A 15,588-nucleotide genomic window follows, 5' to 3' on the forward strand; every position below is an offset into this window, starting at 1 on the left:
ATTCAAACAAACGAAGACACTTTGTCAAAACCTTTTTTTTTTTTTTCATGAACGTTTTTCATCCAGCAATTACTAAATCAGTTATGAACCCAGCAGAGTAATTTTCTGTTCATTATAGTGTATTTTGTACTTTGTTAAATCTCTAGCAAAAAGAAGGACAATTCGGTATTGTATATACAATTATATAAAAACTTATTTTACTAGAACGCTAACAAAGCACATAACTAATGATTTCGGCTGTGAGGACCTGTGTCGATCTGCCAAGTTCCCAACGTAGCCTTGTTTAATTGTCGGTAAATCACAATAATTATAGTCTGCCGAATAGTTACACAAAAAGGTATTGTTTGCAGTTTGATTATTTGGATGCATGAATAGAGTTTGCAACAAACAATGGAAAACATTTTCAAGTTAATACAAAAATAAATATCATGTCATAAAGATTAAAGATCGAATATCAATTTCATTTGCCTAAACAGCAGGAACAAAGATATTAACCACAGAAACGAAAACGAAGAAGACGATGACGAAAACGTTTATGCTGTACGGCAAGTAGACGATGATGACAAGGAAGGGGAGAACGAAGATGAGAATGAAAACGCTTTGATCAAGCCAGGAAATGAAGTTGAAGATCCTATCTGGCCTCTTCTCATTGGTCGCGCAGTATTTCGACGTTTCCGCCGACGCAGAGGCCGTCGCGGGGGTTGGCGTCGGAGACGTAGAGGCCGTCGATGGGGTTAATACTGGAAATATTAAAAGTAGGTGGATGCATCTAGCTGAAATATATTTACCAATCAATCCTTCTAGCCATCAATAAATTCATCCATCCATCTGTATTTGTCTGTCTATCTGTTTTTTTGTTTGTCTATTTATCTATACATTGTTTAAAGTGCAATCTGGACAATCTGCAATCGGCATTCCTTTTTGCACATCTCCGCAATGTTGTGTTTACTATATTCACCTCTAAGACAAAACAATAGCGTCTGCTTATTTTACCACATATATAAGGGGGTTACCATTTTTTTTCACAAGTTGGTGGTTTCTGGTAGTTTAACCCTCGGACGTACACGCAAATTCATACCCCCACAGTGGTACAAGGGGGGGAGGGGGCGGGGTGGATAGAACCCATCCCCGCAGTTTTTGATATGCTGCAGTATTTCGAAACGATTTTAGGTTTAGTTGAAAGCCTTTGATCTTCTGAAGAAGATGAGGTATACTTTATGGGTGGTGGCGCTGCTTGACGCCTGTGACGTCACCAACAATGGTCGCCATCTTGGATTTTACCAAGAATTAGAAGTCAGGTTAAAACTGCGGGAAATAGTAATTTTTGTGCTTTACATGAATAATAACATATAAATAACCACTTTGTATTATTTTAGCCACAAGATTTACTTTTATTGTTGAAAGGAAATAGAAAAAACAAACTAAAACAGTGCAGAAGAATCTAGACCGGGTGCGCGACCTGTCCTGGGTCGGCAGCCATCTTGCATCGTTGAAAAGATGATCTGTTTTTATTATTAAGAGAAGAGAAGAGAAGTCTCTTAACTTCCTAGGAGATGAATACGACGATCTCAACGCAAGCTGCAAAGACACGAAGCAATTAATCTCGCGCCTATCGACACGTTTATCTCGCTTATCGGAGAAGGTTGAATTACTCGCGAAACAAATTGAAGAGCCCAAAAATACAGCTACTCTTTCAATGTCAAGCTCTTAGGAATCCCTGACCTGAAGCCAACGGAGTCATCTATGGGAACAACGGAGCTCTGTGTACGTATCTTTAATGCCAAAGGAGCAAGTTCGACTGTTCGAGGTATTGACATTGCCCATCGAGTTCCACCGACAGACGCCACCGGTGGGCGCCCTAAATGTATCATCTGCAAGTTTATTCGACGCCTTCTTGAGGAGTCTTACATACAGTGAAGGGGTTAAGCTAAGTCGTTACAATTTGAAAATTAAAGAATAGCGTGCAATATGATACTATAATGACACGTGAAAATTTAAATGAGAAAAAAGTGAACGTTGAACACAAAAACTGTTGAAGTAGTGATTGGAAAGAAATTTGAAATGTAAAAATAGTATAAATAAATGATAACAAAATAATAGAAAAAATAAAGACTGTATTACATTTCATCTTTCTTATTCATACCTAATGATTCAAGACTTTTACCTCTCTCGATGAGGTATGCTTCTCTAGCTTTTCGTACACTGTCTCTATTAGATTTAATGAGCTCTAGTGGGATAAGTGTGATGTCTTTAGCAGAGTGATCATTAGGTAAGAAAGCCTTCTGAGACTGTGGTGGGTTTAGAGATATTAGATGACACAGATCCCCGTCGTCATTTTTTTTAGCAACATAGAATATTTTACGTTTATTCAACCCTATTGATCAAGAACAAGCTTATAACACTAGATCCTCGTCAAGAGTTGATTACGAAATTAAATTTTCAAGACTGCATAAACAAGGCAAATCATTTTCAAGATTGGGGACCAAAATATGGAATTGTATACCTCCGAGTATTAGAAATCTCCCAAAACAAAGCTTTAAAAAGAAAGTATATGACTGCTTACTTCAAATCCGTTCACAAACAAATGACTATCCTAGCTGATCTACCTACCTTATTAGGACAAATGCAAAATATTCAAAGTCGTCCGTAATTCACCCACTTGTTATCTTTGCAATCATTTTAATAGTGTACTTGTAAGCTTCTGACTTATATTCTGTATTCCAGTTAATCTCAGTTATGTTTTTATTGTAACCTTTCTCCTGTTCCTTACCTTTTGTATAACTTAATATATTTATATAAGCTTAAATAATTTTCGTTCACCTGTTAATTTAATATAATACCATGAGTGCGTATTTTGTTTTAAATAGACACTGCTCACCTAGACTAGCCTTTGCTATTTGTGGGCAGTGAGAGAATAGAATTGTAAATATCTGAATAAACCAATAAATGAACACAATACTATTTCAAAAAAATAAAAATAATAAAAAGTCTAGACGTGGGTAAAGAAGTCGTGCGACGCCTTCGTTTTATATCCTGGGTGCCAGAGGGTTTTTTCCCTTCTCGAAAACGGACCTCTGGGCAGCAGGGAGGGGGGGCCTCTGCCTACATCCTCCTTGAAGCCATGGATAGATGAATGAATGGGTGGATGTATGGGAGGGATGGAAGGATAGATGGATGGATGGAAGGATGGATAGATGGATAGATGGATGGATGGATGAATGGATGAATGGATGGATGGATGGATGGATGGATGGATGGATGGATGGATGGATGGATGGATGGATGGATGGATGGATGGATGGATGGATGGATGGATGGATGGATGGATGGATGGATGGATGGATGGATGGATGGATGGATGGATGGATGGATATAAGCGAAATTTCGGTTTAACGAAATTTTGCAGGAGCGAAAATTCGCGCTTGCGAAATTTTGGAAACACGAAATTTCGCTGATACAGTTTATGGTGCAAACAGACTGAATCTAATGCGAACACTGAAGCCTGCATTGCTTTGAATCGCTACACTGTAGGTTCGCTACGTTCGATCGCTTCGATTGCCGGGATTGTCCATCACAGCAATATTTGCGACAAATTTCATAAGATCCTACACTAGTTGATAACAATCTGCTTCGCATTTTATAGCTTAACAAACAATTAGTTCTCTCTAAAACTTTACCATGGGAACACACAATCAGGTTCGAAAAAGATCAGTACCACTATTTGCCAACGACACGGACAACCAGATAGATAGATAGATAGATACATACATACATACATACATACATACATAGATAGATACATAGATAGATACATAGATACATAGATACATAGATAGATAGATAGATGCATGAAAGGATAAAGGGGCTAAGATAATTAATCCATTATATAGGCCCTCTACCCATCGTAATCCCTCTAAAGTTATTTTTGGAACGTATCGGTTTTCCCGCAGATAATAATTTCCTCGCGTGATGCATGGAAGTTTCGTGAACGAATAAAAGTGCAAAAGCATGTCTGGAGAACGGGAGGGCGAGAGTTGCGATGAATGCGATGAAGAGAAAATAAAGAGGGTTTATCCTCTCTTAATGGGAAATGATAAGTTACCGTTTTTTGAGATTTTTTTTCTTTATTTGAGTATGTATCAAAGTCAGCATGAGCATCGAGAAAAAGAACACGGTCAGCTACGTTTGAAATAAAGTGTTAACAGGCTAAACACGACCCATAAGTTCGTGATTGTGAAACGTGACCGTCTTAGAATGTTTTTCAAAACAACAACGGTTTTCTTTTTTTTTTTCCTTTTAGCTAGGATATGCAGTGTATGGAGTAGATTAATTTTTTTCTGAGCAAATCTCAAATTGGCCACTCTAATGAGTCTCCGTGGAGTCATACATTGACACTGAGAGCCTCCCCCCCCCCCCCCCCGGGATTGAGGGGATTGAGGGTTCATGACCCATTTAGTAATTGTTTTGTGGTTTCCGATGTTCTTTACACAGGATTAATTTGATCGATCAGATGGAGTTGTTAAACATTAATTTTCTGTGACCTCTTTTTAAAAAATCTTAAGCTTTTTCTTACAGCTTTTTTGATATAACCTTTTAGTAGTGATTTTTTTCCCCAAAGTGCATATATCTGAAGAGCTACATGCGTGTAGCTTTTGGTCCGTAAAGGTAATTATGATTTCGTGCTACCGATATGTTCTGACGTTAGACGCTAGACGCTCTTCACTGTTTGCAGGATGCCATATTCTCACGGTAAATTATCTTCAGATCCGAAGCGTTGCTTAAACCGAAGATACACTAAGAACATTCTTCAGGGACTGATACAGTCCATTTTGTTTTCCTTGACGCCAGTGAGTCCTAAGACCGGAGCGCGATGTCCTGTAGTTCTTTCGTTAATTAATTATTTGAAGCCTTACAATCTATGCAACTGTACCTTTTCTTACACTCACTTCCGTGCAGTCGCATTCGTCCACAAAACGTATACATACGGCTGGTTTCCAATGGCTGCAGTGTTCTTAACCTTACCTACGCCTTCATATCAGTTGATTCGCGAACGTCGGGAAGTATTGCGTGGGCCTTTGCCCGACTGTCAACATTGATAAAATTAAGGACATATCAATCAACCCTCTTGGGAACAACAGACGTCAGAGGAGATCTAAAAATATTTTTAGAGGGATTACGATGTGTACAGAGCCTATATGGGGGATTAATTCTCTTAGCCCTTTTATCCTCTCTTGATAGAGAGCCCCCGCGCCGGCATCTACGTCGGCGAAAACGTCGAAATACTGTACGACCAATGAGAATAGGCCAGATAGGATCGTCAACTTCATTCCCCAGAATGGTCAAAGCTTTTTCATTCTCATCTTCGTTCTCCACTTCCTCGTTATCATCTTTTAATTGCTGGTGATGTATAGCATAAACGTTTTCGTCATCGTGTTCTTCGTTCTTCTGTCGTCTGTATCTCGTTCCTACATTAACTTAAGGCAAATGTAAAAGATATTCGATATTAATAGTTGTAATTGTATTATATTATATTAAATTTTTATATTCGTTCGCGAATCATTTTCCTTTTGGGGTGAATCCAAGCTGTATTTATTGATCCAAATAAGCAAACTGTAAATTAAACCTTGTTGAACAACATGCCGAACATGTATCAACTGCTAATTCGAATGATTTACCGACAATTAATCGCACTCGTAGGTTGTACTATGATCGAGAAATGTTACTACTGAAAACATTTTATAAATTCAATTTCCAGAGAGAGCAAGTAAGTTTATCTGCCGACAAACTCACACGTTCCAGTTTCAAAAGCCCTTTCAAACTGCACTGTAAAGTGCTGTACATTGCCAGAAAACTGCCGAAGTTTCATTTAACAAAACGTTTACATAATGCCGGAACTTTACCATAATATTTAACTTAGTAACTGCGGGGGGAAGAAGTAATTGATGCACGTGCGCTTACAAAATTATCAACCAGCAATTTTCTTATTTTCAAGCAGAGTATATCGCTTGATTTTTAGAACACATTATTTTATTTTAACAAAGCATTTTTCTATTGTTTGCAATTGCTTATATATCTAGATTAGAACCTGGACAACTTTGCCTGAACCTACATGTGTGACTTTTCGAAGAGGGAAAAAAGATAAAAAGAAAAGAAAAAAAGGAAAGAAAACAGAAACATGTACTACATTAAGAAAATTGGTAAAATTTTAATAAATTACTGATAAGCTATAATTTTCTTTGGAAATCTATCACTAACAGGAAGACAAGCTACGTTTTTCTCTTACCCTTCATTTACTTCTCCTTGGAAGTCCCTCGCAAGATTGTTGCTTTCAGCATCATATGCTTCAGCAGTATCTCCGTTAAATGGAATAGCCAAGCTGAAGGCCAGTACAAAGCCAAGCAATGCCAACAGAATTAGAGTCTTCATCTCAAAATCTTCTTCAGTTGACTACTGGTTCATGAAAACGCAGCTTGCTCTTTTATATTCTATGTAACGATCAGAGACATCGTGATATTTTAATTCAAAAGAAATATCCAGGATATCTTTCTAAATTTAACATCATGATTGAAATTTAAACATTACGTTTTGTGACCAATACATTTGATGAGGACCCACATTTAAGGCTCAATAAGCTACTTAAAAGCCAAGGGTTCGTATCCTTCTTGACTATAAGTGTTTCCCTGTAGGGGGCCCACACAATCTGTTTGTGTAACCGATGTTATTTTATGGTAAATGTACTGGGTTTACCGTTTGCCTCTGATCCATAGCAACATATCGCTAAGTATGTGTATAACTCAATGTTACACGTTGAATTACCTTTCCTGTGGATAGTCGTCGAAGAAAATTAAAATCCCACAGTTCTTGAACAGTCAAAATGCGTAGTAAGATTCATACGTGCCAGTCAGAAACCGTCCCGCTGATTGCCTCTTTTTAATTGGATGTCGTTAACCAAATGGTTAAATAATAATAAATTTAAAGAAGACTTTGTAAGCGATTATTGTTTGTTTAACGACATCCAATTTAAAAAACTGTCGCATTTTAATTTTCTTCGAGGGCTAGCTCCGGGCCTTTTGGATGGATTTTCGATCGGAAGGTACGAGGAGAAGCGTGAATCTTTCGACCTTTTTGCTGCAAAGTTTGAAACCAGAGCAATGCGATTTTCTGGGGGAAAATTGCTCCGGCGATGGAGCCCTTTCAAAACAGGGATTCCTCCCTTGTCCTTCTATTATTAGGAAATATAATCGGCGAACTCAAAATCCTTCCAAATCGCTCAAACAATCGTTTTTGAGGCAAAAGGACGCGATTTACTACAGGAAAAGTAATTCAACGTTTAACATTGATTTATAATACATACTTAGCGATATATCGCTGTGGGTGAGGCAAGCGGCAAGTTCAGTGCATTTACTATGAAATAACAATCGATCGGTTATACACACAGATTGTATGTCATATATTAACCCCTATGGTAATCGGTTCCAAATGTTAAAATGTAAAAATGTAAAAAAATGTAAAAATGAGGGTAACACTTAACCCGAACAAATTTCCCCTAATGCTAATTGAGGCTTGCGAAAGTGGGATTTTGAACTTTTTTTGCCATTGCCATTGAGGTTTGTCCCCATCCGTAAGTGAGGGTATTGGGATATTGTTGCCGACTTAATAACTGCTTTATTTTAATGTAGGTGTGTCTTCATTATTTACTCCTTTCCCAAGCACTTTCCCTTGATCGAGATTGCCTCCAGCTCCAGGAATTATATTTCAGTCTATTTTGTTTTAATGAGATATAAAGTAACTTCACTTGTATGCATATGTCTTTCTCTTGACGCTTCAGTTTATACACATTTATCTTAGTTGTAGCTGCACTCATTAACAGGGATACCAAAAGTGACGAAAAGAAGGAATTGAACGATTAAATAAATAGAATAGAAAATAGTATATGGTATAAAAAGAACATAAAAGAAAGCATTTAAAGAATGAGTAAAACGATGTCAGAACAAAACGGAAAGCAGAAAGTGGCATAGACCAATATCAACAGAACAGAGAGCTGAGTCACGTTAGTAACAAGTTTACTTGACTTTTTCAGCCTTAGGGTAGTTCTTGCAAGAGAGCCACTGCCATTGCAGATATCGTTTATTTTTCAATACCAATGTTCCAGAAAAAATCATTTATGGGTTTTTACTGTAGTTTTCTTTGTCTTGGGCCAACCTCGAAGAGTTTTTTGGATTTCCACTGTTGCCTTACGTGCGACCTTCCATACATTGCCTCTATTTTATTTACTGACGGAAAGTTACAGTTGAAATGCACCTTAAGTGAAAAGACGCCTGCCGGGTCACAAGCAATTGTCAAAAAGAAAATAATTTGTTGTTGTTGTTGTTGTCGTTGTTCTCGAAGTTACTTTGCCATGTAAGGTCGCACTGTCACGCCAATTGTCCATACTGCTACAAATTTTGTTTGAGAACTTAATAGTCACTAATTTCAAGATCATAGTGTTAGACCATACAGGCCGTCTTTTTGCCTGATGTTGTTTGCCAATTTTCGAACACGTAAAGGCCTGAACCATTTCACTCGTTTCCATGAAGGCTATCGAGAGGAACCTGCAGATCAATTACGACTGATACATTAGCGTTGGCCAATAACGACAATATATTTCCCTATCAGTACTCATAGATGATGGTAAAATAATACAAAAATTATTAATAATACTGATTATAGTAAATTAAAGTAACGATTATGAAAAAAAGGGCTTTAAAACCAAATTTATTCATCGTGTAGTTAATTTCACTAGAGCTCTTTTTTAAGACAGAATATCTGTATCACGAAATCGTTTATATTTCTTGTGATATCAAAATAAATATACCCTTATATTTAGAAATTTAGGCACAAAGCAAATAATCTCAGTTTAATCTCCTACGACCGACTTTTGAATGGAATGAAAGGAATCCGTGTAGTGGGGAATCATTATTGGAAGGGAGATACACGTACAGTGTATTACTCCAAAATCCAACTTGTGAAGGATTCCAAAACGAGTGCAGGTTACTTTAATTAGAAACCGGTGTCCACAATTTTATGTTGCCCAAGGATATCTATATCAGCTGATAGATCAATACGATTTTTACGATATCGTAAACAAAGATGTTTTGCAGACAATTGGACAAACAGTATGCCATCAAACAACTTTTAGAAAACAAATGAGAGTGAAAGACCAAAATTCTGAGGTTATTTTACACTCTGAGAAAAGCCACAGTCTTTGTTTTATTCATTTACAGTCAATTTTTTATTGAAGCACCTATTACTGACAATATGCGAGTCAGTGTTTGCAAAAATACATAGTTGATCGAGATATTAAGTCCGTAATAGCGGGGAAGGTAAAGAGCCTGACACTAAAAAAGTGAAAAGAGATAAAAATAAAAAAATATAATATACAATAAGATTGAATGGAAGACCGATATTAGAGTATATGTTGCGTGCGAGAGGAATCAAGCTCGTAAACACTTGTTAACGAACGCACGTCACGTCTGACGAAATGTTCGTTTTGTTTCTTATTTTTTCGCTCCGAGTTTTGGAATTTTTAGGTACTAAACGTCACTTAATCCTTATCGGTAAAGAATGGTGCACCTTGTTCGGTTACTCTTTTGCTATTTTTTGGCAACTGATACGAGTGACATTTCACAGCAGGTTAGAGATCTAAATGAAAGATCACTTTTCACTGGTTAAAATAATCTAACCTACAAAATATGATCTGTATTTCAGTCCAGCCAGCAGAAAAAATTTTCGCGTTCTTTGATTACTTTCCCTTAGAAATCTAAAAAAAAACGTCAAAGGAAAACGTGACGGCCACGTACGTAAGAAGACTTGTACATTGTCGTCCAAAAAAATCGATTACACGGACACAGCTGGAACAGTATTTTAGATGTTTGCGTTGCTTTTGATGCGCAAAAACAATTATAGCAAAATAGTCAAAGAATACGTTTCATTACAAGCAAGTAGCATTTTCATATTCATGTATCAACGGGTTAAATAGCGGGACTAAATAAAGTTTTTTACGAAAGTTTTTCACTTATTAATAATACCGAAAGGTAAATTAAATCTCTTGTCCGTCTCCTCTGTTAAGCCCCTGTCATAATCTCATACCCAGTGTACTACAATATAAATATCAAGCGGTTTCAAGGAATCAGTAGGCAAAAGTAGATTATCTTTGGCTGCAGTCTTAGGGTTTGTTGCTCGATTTTGGGTCTATAAAAAATTCTGGAAATTTTAGGAGTAAGAATAAGATCTCACCGTTGGAAAAGTAAACTTTAAGACTAGCGAAGATATTTCGATTTAATATTAGTTGAAATATAAAGAGTGAGGCGCACGGCAACCAAGCGTGCGTGGAGCATGGTAGGTACGCTTGCTAATCTTTCCACGGTGAGTATCTCAGTCTATTGCTCATGGAGCAAAACTGAACAAGTCTAAAAGACACGGTCTCGATGGAATATCTAGTCGCCTTATCCTTTGGGTTTGCGCTGATTTGATTGCACCTCACATTTCAATTATATTTAATAGTTCCTTAGCTAATGGTATATTTCCTGACGATTGGAAGTCCGCGATGTTTACTCCTCTATTTAAGCATGGCGAGAGAAGCGATATAGATAATTATCGTCCAGTTTCAGTGGTCTCTATAATTGGCAAAGTATTTGAAAGAATTATCTACGATCAACTCTTTGCCTATTTATCAGATCATAATATTTTGTCTAAGCACCATTAGAATGCACCATACATTAAGGCCTTTACTTTTTTTGCTATAATATATCAATGATTTGCCCAATTGTCTAGGTGTCTCACTCTCTGACAAGAATGTATACTGATGATACCCTTCTACTTATTCGAATGGTAATATCCACTCCATTCAGTCTTCCCTGAGCGAGGACTTTCGCAACATAAATCGCTGGCTTATCGCAAACGAATTAACGCTAACTACGACTAAAACTGATTTCATGTTAACCTGCTCAAGGCAAAAGCTTAATAATTTACCTTCTCTGCCTTCTTTGAATATAAATAACGTTCCCATAACACATTTGCAATGCTTCAAGTCTCTTGGGGTGCTTATTGACGAAAATCTAACATGGAAAAACCATGCTGACGCTTTATCTAAGAAAATTGCATCTGGTATTGGAGCTATGAAACGCATCAGTCATTGTTTGCCCCCAACCGCCTTGCATGATGTATATTGTGGCCTCGTCCAATCACACTTTGACTATTGCAGCGTGGTATGGGGTAAATGTGGTAAAACGTTGCGTGATAAATTGCAGTGACTCCAGAACCGTGCGGCACGCCTTCTCTCACGTTCTTTGTGCTTGATATATAGAATAATACATAAAGGAGTAATTCGCTTCATTTTATCCACAAGACTTACGTTTATCGTTGAAAGAAGTTGAAAAAACATGCATTTTCACTCAAAAATGGCCTCACCACCTGCTACTTATGACGTAATATCTTGTGACCATAGTAGCTGATCATCACTAAAGTTGTCACAAAATTCGCGTTAGGAATAAATGAACAGCTACTGAAACTTCAGGTACAGATGTTCAATCGTCTAGGAAAAAAACTCAGAAAAACCTTACAAGGGGTTAATTGGCATAACTCAGACCCCCCCCCCTCCCCCCCCCCACTCCCTGCTCGTCCGAAGGTAAAAAGCTTCGTTATCGCGATTTTTCAAAAGTCATCAATTCGCACCTGGACATGAACAACTCCTACTTTTCTCACATCAGAAGGATACTACTTTCTTATACATTGTAACTGATTAATTATTCCCAAGAGCCATAATGACTCTTGTTATTCCGGACACTGAGCTTTTTGGTTACAAAAGGAAGGGTACACTTTAACCTCTTAAAACATCTTTAGTGCTTATATCCTCCATACAAATCGATATTTTTTTTCTACCTTTACAATATAGTAATTAGACTTTGCATTCGTGAAACGTTTGACCAATCATGCAGTATGTTTTGACTATTTTTTCATCAGCTTTTTTATAGCTACCCATCCTCTCTAGACTACCCTTTGTTGGTACCCTATCACGTCTTTCGAAGTGGTGACAAATTGAGTATAGGCGGAAGAGTATAGAATTATCCCTGAATTAACATCAGGTGATTAAATGCCAGTTTGTCAGGTTAATTGACCTACTTTGCAGTGGTAGGCCATACAAACATTTGAGGCGTCTGGTAATTTGATGATCGAAGAAATCTTCATGTAATTTGAAAGACGAAAACCCTTTATTCATCTATTTATAAAATTTCTCACAAGCACAATCTCTATATTAAAAATAAACAAAAAACTAAGGTGCATCATAAATATCTAAGTAGGTACTTTGTTATTTACAGATTGAGTAAAAGGGCGTGCATATACATCATTGAAATTGGATACCTCGACAATCAATAATACTAAAAGTAAAACCAAAATCCTTTTTTGATACATGTGCGCGTAATAATAATCCCGCCCGTATAAGACAATGCTACTTGCGGGTAACCTTATTCTTGAGCTAATTGCTATTTTGCGTATCGAACGGAATTTCTTGTAAGAGACTGTTTCAGCTGAGTCCTTGTGATCCATTTTGTGGGCATCATTTTAAATCTCCTTACATTGTCCTTTTATGTTCTTTTGTTACTTAGGAAAAAGAAAGGGAAAAAAAAGGAAAATAGTGGAGACATACCTCAATATTTATATATATATATATATGTATTTTTTTTCTTCCTTTGCTCTTTTATTTTCTTTTGTTTTGTTTTGTTTTGTTTTTTCTTTTTGTCATTTCGCTTTTTTTAGCCTAGAACTATGATTAGTACGACTATCTAATATACTTATTTTAAGATTTACTGTAGCTCTGCCATTGATTTTCCCGTGTGTAATTATGACAATATTTTGTTCTAATTATCTAACTGAGGGAGCCCATTCCTTATAAGCCCGGTGGCTTCTCTTGGGCTTCCTCGCCATGAGAGTTAAGGCAATTAGATTTTATTTGATTAGTATAATTTTTGGCAAACAAAACAATAAACAAATAAACAAATAAAGATATTAGCTTTTATGCAGCTAAACTAAAGATACAGGTTACATGTGGAATGTGACCAACTGTATCAGTTACCAATATTGGCTAATGAGTAACCGATCACGGTGAGCAATTCTTTGTAAAACGATAACGATTAATTAACCTCCGCCACTTACAAGTGTTTCCGAGTGTTGATGCTTCTCGCATGCGTACTACGCTATTATATTGGTCTTTCATTCAAAGTTCTCATACATTATATTTTTATCCGTCTCTTGACTTCTTTATACAGTTTCAAACTATTCTCCTTCCCCGCTATTATATATATATCACTGTTTTCGTATACGAAGTAGGTGCCTCAATACTAAAGCTTTTGACAGTAAAAAAATAAAGCAATAGGTGGTGACTACGTAACCCCGCTAATACGGATTCGATATCGCTTTTTTTTGCAAACACCTACTCGTATAGTAGCTCCTTAATAAAAGTTCTTCAGGATTGTGAATAAATCAAGCAACAGCAGTGGATTTGGTCATCCTGTGAAATAACCTTTTAGTTCAGAGTTTTGGGGTTTCACTGATATTTTCTAAAAGTTGTTTTGTCATATTGTTAGTCAGTTTTATGAAAAACATTTGAAGAATATTGCAAAATTATATTGATCTATCAGCTGAAATAGATAGACGCCCATTTTAAGGTAACCACTAATATATAAGACTCTGTTCTAGGACCGCTCTTGTTTTTAATATATTATTATATCATTGATATATGTAAAAGCTCTGAGATATTATCCTTTATTTTATTTGCTTATGATACAAATCTGTTCTTACGTCACCAAAATTTATTGTTTTCAACAATACCATGAACCAAGAATTAGAGAAGGATACATTGTGGCTAGCAGCAAACAAATTATCATTGAAAGTTGGAAAAGCTAATTTTATGATCTTCAAAAGCAAAAATAAAAACGTTCAACATGAAGTTCCTGTAAATATTGCAGACCAAAATATAAGACAGTCGATCACACAAAATTCTAAGGGGGTATACATAGACAAAAATTTCATATCAGTTATATGTTTCAATGAAAGTATCAAAAATAGCAGGAATAATAGCAAAAAGCAAGACATTATTTAGAGCTTAAAAATTTAAAGGAATTATACAATACCATGGTTTATCCATAACTGGTCTATTGTAACATTAACTGGGCAAGGACATAATTATCCAGCTAGACTAAGATCTATTTATATAGCACAAAAGAAAATCGTAAGACTCTTGACTTTTTCAAGTTTTCGAGAAACTTGTCAACCTTTGTTCAAATTATTAAAAATACTGAATATCTTTTAAATAAATCTATTCATAATTACAAACTTCATGTACTTACATTATTATGGCAAACGTCCTGAAACTTTAAATGACTACTTCGTAATGAATGATAGTATACACTCCTGTAATACTAGGTCAGATTCAAAAATACACATTGATTTTAAAAGAACAAATAACGGAAAATTTTCTCTTCAGTATAGAGGAGCAATAATATGGAATAGTTTACCAAATGATATGAAGGAATTAAAATCAAGCAACGCATTTAAGAAAGTATTACATCATGTACAATCAGCAAAAAAATGCTCTTTGATAGTGATACTTTATACGCCACCTTTGTTATTATTTTCAACTCTGTAAAGAAATCATTGGGGATCCTTAAAAAAAGCTCATAAGAGCTTACTGTGTTTCCTTTTAACTATTAACTTTTAACTATTTCCAGTATTTATGTATCACGCTCTACTTTAACGTATCGAGCACTCTAGTACGGAAAAATCGAAACACAGTCTTCATATATATATATATATTGAAATAACAAGATTATGTACAATGTATGAAGGTTGACAAGTAAAATAAGATATCCATGCTCAAGTTCTATCAGCGAAAATTGAACAAAATCGTATAACTCCCCCAATAATGATTCACCACATCACGGATTCCATGTATTCCAGTGACGGGTCGGTTATGAATCAGGGTCACGAGGAGCCGCAAGCAGTAAAATTTCTGTCCCGTAATTTAATCAGTTAAATCATCAAAGTTGACAGGTCTTTCTGATGATCAAAGCGACCGTTCGGTTTACCATTTACACCTTCAGTGCGAAGACTGTCACGGGAACATTAACACCTTCAGTATAATTGCTTACCATAACAGTGGTAGGTCGCGCGCGTCTGGTCGGTTTCGAAGAACTTGATCGTGACTGTTGTTTTCATTCAGTGACTGTGCGCGTTGATATGCCAACGTTTAAAACAGACTGCAACATTAAATTTTTGTTATAAAATCAAAGAAGCTGCTGAGTAGAAACTAAACCGTCCCAGACTTATTCCGTTTCATTCGTGCACTTTCATTTTGATGGGGTCTGTATGATGAATATACTTCTGCCTTCTAAGCAGGCACGTAAACAACATAGAGATAAAACATTTCATTTTGCTTTTGTGGAGTAAATTCATCTTAAAAAAGTTAAACTAGTGGACCACTTTCTCCGCGTACTTGTAAAAATAGGCATTTAATATGTCGCGCTACAGTGCGAAAATCTTCTTGTCGTGGAT

Source organism: Porites lutea, chromosome 3 (genome assembly GCF_958299795.1).
Source record: "Porites lutea chromosome 3, jaPorLute2.1, whole genome shotgun sequence".
NCBI lineage: Eukaryota > Metazoa > Cnidaria > Anthozoa > Scleractinia > Poritidae > Porites > Porites lutea.